Consider the following 7,724-nt stretch of genomic DNA (forward strand, 5'->3'; position numbering starts at 1 on the left):
GGGCAGTACTGAGGGAGATGGGCAGTGTTGGGGCTGTACTGAGGGAGGTGGACAGTGTCAGGGGCAGTACTGAGGGAGGTGGACAGTGTCGGGGCTGTACTGAGGGAGATGGGCAGTGTCGGGGCTGTACTGAGGGAGGTGGACAGTGTTGAGGGCTGTACTGAGGGAGATGGGCAGTGTTGGGGCAGTACTGAGGGAGATGGGCAGTGTCGGGGCTGTACTGAGGGAGGTGGACAGTGTTGAGGGCTGTACTGAGGGAGATGGGCAGTGTCGGGGCTGTACTGAGGGAGATGGGCAGTGTCGGGGCTGTACTGAGGGAGGTGGACAGTGTTGAGGGCTGTACTGAGGGAGATGGGCAGTGTTGGGGCAGTACTGAGGGAGATGGGCAGTGTTGGGGCAGTACTGAGGGAGATGGACAGTGTCGGCGTAGTACTGAGGGAGGTGGACAGTGTCGGGGCTGTACTGAGGGAGGTGGACAGTGTTGGGGCAGTACTGAGGGAGATGGGCAGTGTTGGGGCTGAACTGAGGGAGATGGACAGTGTCGGCGTAGTACTGAGGGAGTGGTGTAGTGCTTTTGTGTGCATTTCTGAGGGAGCTGGGTAGTGTTAGGGAACAGTACTGAGGGAGGTGTGCAGGGTCACGAGGCAGTAATGTGGGAGATATGAACTGACACTGGCACTACGAACGAAATACAACTCCCCTGGGTGAATGCTCCTGAAGTGAAGGGCCAGTCGTGAAGGGGTCGCCATGGCTGCACTGTGAGTGAGCAATCTAGTCCACCAACTGTTGTTGCCAGTTCCTCACCCTCCTCACTTCCCTGATCTTTCAAAACCTTGTGACACCCTCCACCTTTTAGACACGCCATTCCCTACCCTTCCCTTCCTGCAGGGAGCACTCACTCCACTGGTAGGCTCTCGATGGCCAAGGAACAGATGGCCATCTAGTGCTCAGCTGTCTGAGGAGATCCCAGTGAGGCGCAGCAAAGCAGAGATGATGGCAGCCGACAGCTGGCCCTCGGATCTTCTGGGGCCAGAGCCCATCGAAGTGGCGAAGAGGGTAAACGCTGAGCTCAAGATAATGCAGAGAAAGGCAGAGGAGAGGGAAAACGCATTGCGCAGACAAACTGTTTTGAAAAAGCTGTGCCAGGTCAGTCACTAAACTGTTTTGCTCTTGCAAAAATACTTCTCACTTTTTAATCAGAATACAGACAAGCTCTCAAACTAAAACATGCCTGCTGTTTTCCAGAATGTCCGAGGGGACCGAATGACGTGGTGTAGGAGATTCACTGAGAAGGGTCTAGGGTAAACGTAGAAAACCTACTGCACAATACAGGCCCAGACTCCCGAGGAGCACAGACATCCAGCATGGACAGGTGGTGGTTCTGACCTCTCACTTGTGATTCGCTCCTGAACTCCAATAAATTTCTCTTCAACGTACTGCCTGCTTGTATACTTTATAATTCCAAACAGTGACTCTGGATTGATAGATTTGGCACTAAGGTGCCAAAAGGGGGAAGGGACACAGCAGAGGAGGGTAGGGGCAGTGGGTGTGTCCAATGAGTCAACAGGTGAGGGTTAACGTTGGGAATGAATGGGTCGGGGGGGGCAGTGCGTCAGAGGGAATGGGAGTCAAGGAAGGGCTGGAGTAGGGGTAAGGAGGAGAGGCCACAATAAAAGAGGCAAATGGAGGTCGAGGGCAAGAAAGTTAGAGCATTGGATCAGAGAAGGGGAAAGATGGAAGGACAGAGAGAGCAGGGTGATGTGACTGAGCGAACATCGGGATTACACAGGAGGACAGGGTGGGCTGGAAAGTTGATTAGGACTGTGTAAAGTCTGGGGAAGTTGGGCTTGTTCTTTGAACAGTGAAGGAGATTTACAGAGGCACCACATTCTGAAATGTGCAAGGAGAATACAGATAAATTAATTCCATTGGCAGAGGACAAGATACTGAGGCCGGGGAAAGATGTTTTCAGGCAAAGAGTTGTGAAATGGAACACACTTCCTGAATGGGCTGTGAAAGGAGATTCACTGGGAAGGGGCTGGGGTAAACATAGTAACATAGAAGACCTGCAGCACAATACAGGTCCTTTAGCACACAAAGCTGTGCCGAACATGTCCTTACCTTAGAAATGACCTAGGGTTACCCATAGCCCTCTATTTTCCTGAGCTCCATGTACCTGTCCAGGAGTCTCTTAAAAGACTCTATCGTATCTGCCTCCACCACCGTTGCCGGCAGCCCATTCCACACACTCACCACTCTCCGCATAAGAAACTTACCCCTGACATCTCCTCTCTACATAACCCTCAGCACCTTAAACCTGTGCCCTCTTGTGGCAGTCATTTCAGACCTCGGAAAAAGCCTCTGACTATCCACATGATCAATGCCTCTCATCATCTTATACACTTCTATCAGGTCACCTCTCATCCTCCATCGCGCCAAGGAAAAATGGCCGAGTTCACTCAACCTATTGTTATAGGGCATGCTCGCCAATCCAGGCAACATCCTTGTCAATCTCCTCTACACCCTTTCTATGGCTTCCACATCCTTCCTGTAATGAGACGACCAGAACTGAGCACAGTACTCCAAGTGGGGTCTGACCAATAGAGCTGCAACATTACCTCTCGGCTCCTAAACTCAGTCCCACGATTGATGAAGACCAATACACCATACGTCTTCTTAACCACAGAGTCAACCTGCTCAGCAGCTTTGAGTGTCCTATGGACTCGGAGCCCAAGATCCCTCTGATCCTCCACACTGCCAAGAGTCTAACAATTAATACTATATTCTGCCATCATATTTGACCTACCAAAATATACCAGCTCACACTTATCTAGGTTGAACTCCATCTGCCACTTCTCAGCCCAGTTTTCAACCCTATCAATGTCCTGCTGTAACCTCTGACAGCCCTCCACACTATCCACAACAACCCCAACCTTTGTGTCATCAGCAAATTTACTCTGCTTCTTCATCCAAGTCATTTATAAAAAATCACAAAGAGCATATTTCTAGATGCTGAAAAAGCATTTGATTGTCTTGAATGGCCATATCTTACTTAATTACTTTACTTTTATTGTCACCGAACAACTGATACTAGAGCGTACAATCATCACGGTGATATTTGATTCTGCGCTTCGCGCTCCCTGAAGTACAAATCGAATTAAATATAATAAAAATTTAAATTATAAATCATAATTAGAAAATAGAAAAGGGAAAGTAAGGTAGTGCAAGTCAGATCCGGATATTTGGAAGGTACGGCCCAGATCCGGGTCAGGAGCTGTTCAGCAGTCTTATCACAGTTGGAAAGAAGCTGTTCCCAAATCTGGCCGTATGAATCTTCATGCTCCTGAACCTTCTCCCGGAGGGAAGTGGGACAAAAAGTGTGTTGGCTGGGTGGGTCGTGTCCTTGATTATCCTGGCAGCTCTGCTCCGACAGCGTGCAGTGTAAATTGAGTCCAAGGATGGAAGATTGGTTTGTGTGATGGGCTGGGCTATGTTCACGATCTTCTGCAGCTTCTTCCAGTCTTGGACAGGACAACTTCCATACCAGGTTGTGATGCACCCTGGAAGAATGCTTTCTACGGTGCACCTATAAAAATTAGTGAGGGTTTTAGGGGACAGGCCAAATTTCTTCAGCTTTCTCAGGAAGTAAAGGCGCTGGTGGGCCTTCTTGGCAGTGGACTCTGCTTGGTTAGACCAAGTCAGGTCATTTGTGATATTCACCCCAAGGAACTTAAAGCTTTTGACCTGTTCCACCTGCGCACCACCGATGTAGATGGGGTTGTGCGGTCCGCTACTCCTTCTGAAGTCAACAACCAAATTCCTTTGTCTTGCTGACGTTGAAGTTATTGTCTTCGCACCATGCCACCAGGTTCTTGATTTCCACTCTGTACTCAGACTCATCGTTACCTAAGATGCGGCCTACAATTGTGGTGTCATCAGCAAACTTATATATTGAGTTCGATGGAAACTTGGCTACACAGTCATGGGTGTACAGTGAGTACAGCAGGGGGCTGAGTACACAGCCTTGTGGGGCACCGGTGCTCAGAGTGATTGTAGAGGAGAGCTTGTCCCCTATTTTTACAGCCTGGGTCCTGTCTGTGAGGAAGTTGAAGATCCAGCTGCAGATCTGAGTGCTGAGACCCAGGTTCTGGAGCTTAGGAATCAGTTTATTTGGAATGATGGTATTAAAGGCAGAACTGTAGTGAATGAAAAGGAGCCTTACATTGGCATCTTTATTCTCTAGGTGTTCTAAGGGGGAATGTAGTGCCAGAGAGATGGCATCTGCCATTGACCTTTTGCTCCAGTATATATATATATATATATATATACACACACACACACACACACACACACACACACACACACACACACACACACACACACACACACACACACACACACACACACACACACACACACACACACACACACACACACATATATATATATATATATATATACAATATCCTATACCCGAGAATAGGCGGGTGGCTTAGTGGGCAAGGCATCAGACTAGTAACCTGAAGGTCACTGGTTCGAGCCTCAGCTGAGGCAGTGTGTTGTGTCCTTGAGCGAGGCACTTAACCACACATTGCTCTGCGATGACACCGGTGCCAAGCTGCATGGGTCCTAGTGCCCTTCCCTTGGACAACATCGGTGGCGTGGAGAGGGGAAGGCCTGCAGCTTGGGCAACTGCCGGTCTCCCATACAACCCTGCCCAGGCCTGCGCCATGGAAACTCCAGGCGCAGATCCATGGTCTCTTGAGACCGACGGATGCCACCACCATACCCGAGAAACCCTTCTAAACCTCTATGTATATATATATCTTTGGAGAGTTCTAAAAGAATTAAAGTTTGGTGATATATTTATCAATATGATTCAAACACTGTATGCTAATCCTTCAGCCCCGGCATGTGTGGGAGGAGGTTTCTCAGAGTTAATTGACATGGGACGGGGCACAGGAACAAGGGGACCCTCCGTCTCCTTTAATTTTTACTAAATCTACTGAACCACTTGCACATTTAATTAGAAACTCTCCTCAGATCTCCCCTATTTCAATAGGTACAACATCACATTCGATATCACTTTACACGGATGACACACTAGTTTATATGGCAAATGTTCAACAAACTCTCCCATATGTTTTAAAAACTCCGGAGCAATTTGGATTTCTTTCAGGACACAAAGTTAATTTGTCAAAATCAGCATTAATGCTGATTAATACAGATAAAAGTAAGGTAACTCTCCCTCCCCAGATTAAGGTTACAAAAGAGGTCCTCTACTTGGGTATTAAAGTTAATACTTCCCTATCATCTGTGGCTAAAACAAATTACTCTTTAATTTTGAAAAATATAGAAGATATTAATAGATGGAGACACCTGCCAGCATCAGTCCCAGCCCGTATAGCGGTCATTAAAATGAACACCTTACCCCACATTAATTTTATCAGCTCAATGATCCCACTTGCGCCTCCAGCAGGATATTGGCAAAAACTGGACTCCTCACTACAATGCTATGTTTGGAACGGTAAACAACCCAATATAAAGTGGTCAGCTCTACAATTCAAAAAGTCGGATGGGGGATTGGCATGTCCAAATTTTAAATTGTATCACTGGGCATTTGTATTAAAAAGTCTTAGCTATTGGATGGAGGAGGATAAAGTTTTGTCATGGAAAAATATAGAACAAGACCTAATAGCACCAATAAGTTTGAAGGACTTTCTCAGTATGTCTACCAAAAAATGTGACTTGTATTATGGTCCAATTTTAACCCATATGCTACAAGTGTTTAAGAGCAGAAGAAAAATTCCTAAAATTTAAAAGCATATGGTGCAAATCATCTCCATTATGGAACAATAATCATTTTCTATCTGGGGGGAAACCATTCACTAACAGAACTTGGGAGGATAAAAGTATTACTACTCTTCAAGATATTAATGGGACAAGTATTATCCTTAGCTCTCAAGAACTGGTATCTCGATATAATATTAATAAACACTCTCTTTTCTTCTACTTTAGAGTAAGATCAGCTTGTAAAGCCTACGGGGTTCCCTGGGGGGTCAGATTTAAAGGACCATCCCATTTTAAGTTGGATACAGAGTGCTCCAGGACGGATAGTGTCATATATCTATGATAAATTAAACTCCAGAAATATATGCATACATCAGGAATGAAAGCCTGGGATAGGGTTTCTGAATTGGGACAATACTTAGACTGGGATGCGATTTTGGTAAAATGCTGCCAGTGCTTTGAAAAAGCCCAAATCATCGGTATACAGGTGGCCCCTGTTTTTCAAACGTTCGCTTTAGGACACCTTGCTGTTACGAAAGACCCACATTAGTTACCCGGTTTCACTAACAGAAGGTGTTTTCACTTTTATGAAAAAAGACAGAGCAGCCAAACTCCTCCCCCGGAACTGCATTCTAGCCGGCATTGCTCAAACACGTGCCTGTGAGCATCTGGGCTTTATCTCGATTTATTTTGTGCATCCATTAGCAAGATGAGTTCTAAGGTATCAGAAAAGCCTAAAAGAGCTCGTAAGGGTGTTACACAGCGTAAAACTAGACATAATAAAGAGTTTCGATCGTAGTGAACGAAATAAGGACAAAGTGAGTTTGGTTTGTGGAAATTGATGAAGATGATGTTGAAGAGGTTTTGGCATCCCATGACCAAGAACTGACAGATGAAGAGCTGATGAAGAGGAAAGGATAACAATTGAAGCCGAACACAGTAACAAACTGCCCGAAAGTGAAGTCGTCCAGGAACTGAACGGGAAGCAATTGCATGAGGTTTTCGCTGTGATTGACAACGCTGCAATGATTGCAGAAAAGTATGACTTTAATTTTGAAAGGGTACGTAGGTTTAGGGCAGGTTTGCAGGATGGTTTGAATGCTTACAAAGAACTGTATGACAGAAAAATACGCGAGGCTTAGCAGTCAAGCATACTGTTGTTTTTCAAGTCTTCCAAATCAGCCACAGCAGACGACAAACCTCGACCTTCGACATCAAGGCAGGCAGACATAGGAGATGTTAGTGACCTGCCTGCCCTGATGGAAACAGACGATGATGAGATGACACCCCATCTCCCACCATCCCAACCTCCGACGACTTAGCCTACAACACCATCATCAGTATGCTCACTGTCTTTCCGATTCCAGTAAGTGAAACTACACTGTACATACATTATTCCTACTTTATATAGGCTGTGTATTTTTATGTGTTATTTGGTATGATTTGGCAGCTTCATAGCTTAAAGGTTATTGGAGAGAGTGCTTCTGCCGAGAGTGTTTGCGTGAGATTTTCGCTACCATGGTCAGTGCTGCAATGATTGCAGAAAAGTATTCCTACCTCATATAGACTGGATCCACAAAGCAATATGCCCTTGGATCCCATGACTGCTTACTTTCTCAATAAGCCTTGCATGGGGTACCTTGTCAAATGCCATGCTGAAATCCATATACACTACATCTACTGCTCTACCTTCATCAATGCGTTTAGTCACATTTTCAAAAAATTCAATCAGGCTTGTAAAGCATGACCTGCCTTTCACAAAGCCATACTGACTATTCCTAATCATATTATGCCTTTCCAAAAGTTCATAAATTCTGCTCATAAATTCTGTTCATAAATTCAGGATCTTCTCCATCAACTTACCAACCACTGAAGTAAGACTCAGGACATGGACTGGGGTACACCTCGTCCAGTCCCGGTGACTTATCCAACTT

At 45.8% G+C, this 7,724-nt stretch overlaps 1 long non-coding RNA gene across 1 annotated transcript; it reads left to right on the plus strand.

Annotated features, from left to right (window-relative positions):
* Positions 1-974: 974 nt before the first annotated feature.
* Positions 975-1,436, plus strand: LOC140719092 (uncharacterized). The gene is made up of 2 exons (XR_012096858.1): positions 975-1,146; positions 1,246-1,436. It is a non-coding gene; the product is annotated as an uncharacterized lncRNA (long non-coding RNA).
* Positions 1,437-7,724: the final 6,288 nt, after the last annotated feature.

This window comes from Hemitrygon akajei, chromosome 31, assembly GCF_048418815.1.
Source record: "Hemitrygon akajei chromosome 31, sHemAka1.3, whole genome shotgun sequence".
Classification (NCBI taxonomy): Eukaryota; Metazoa; Chordata; class Chondrichthyes; order Myliobatiformes; family Dasyatidae; genus Hemitrygon; species Hemitrygon akajei.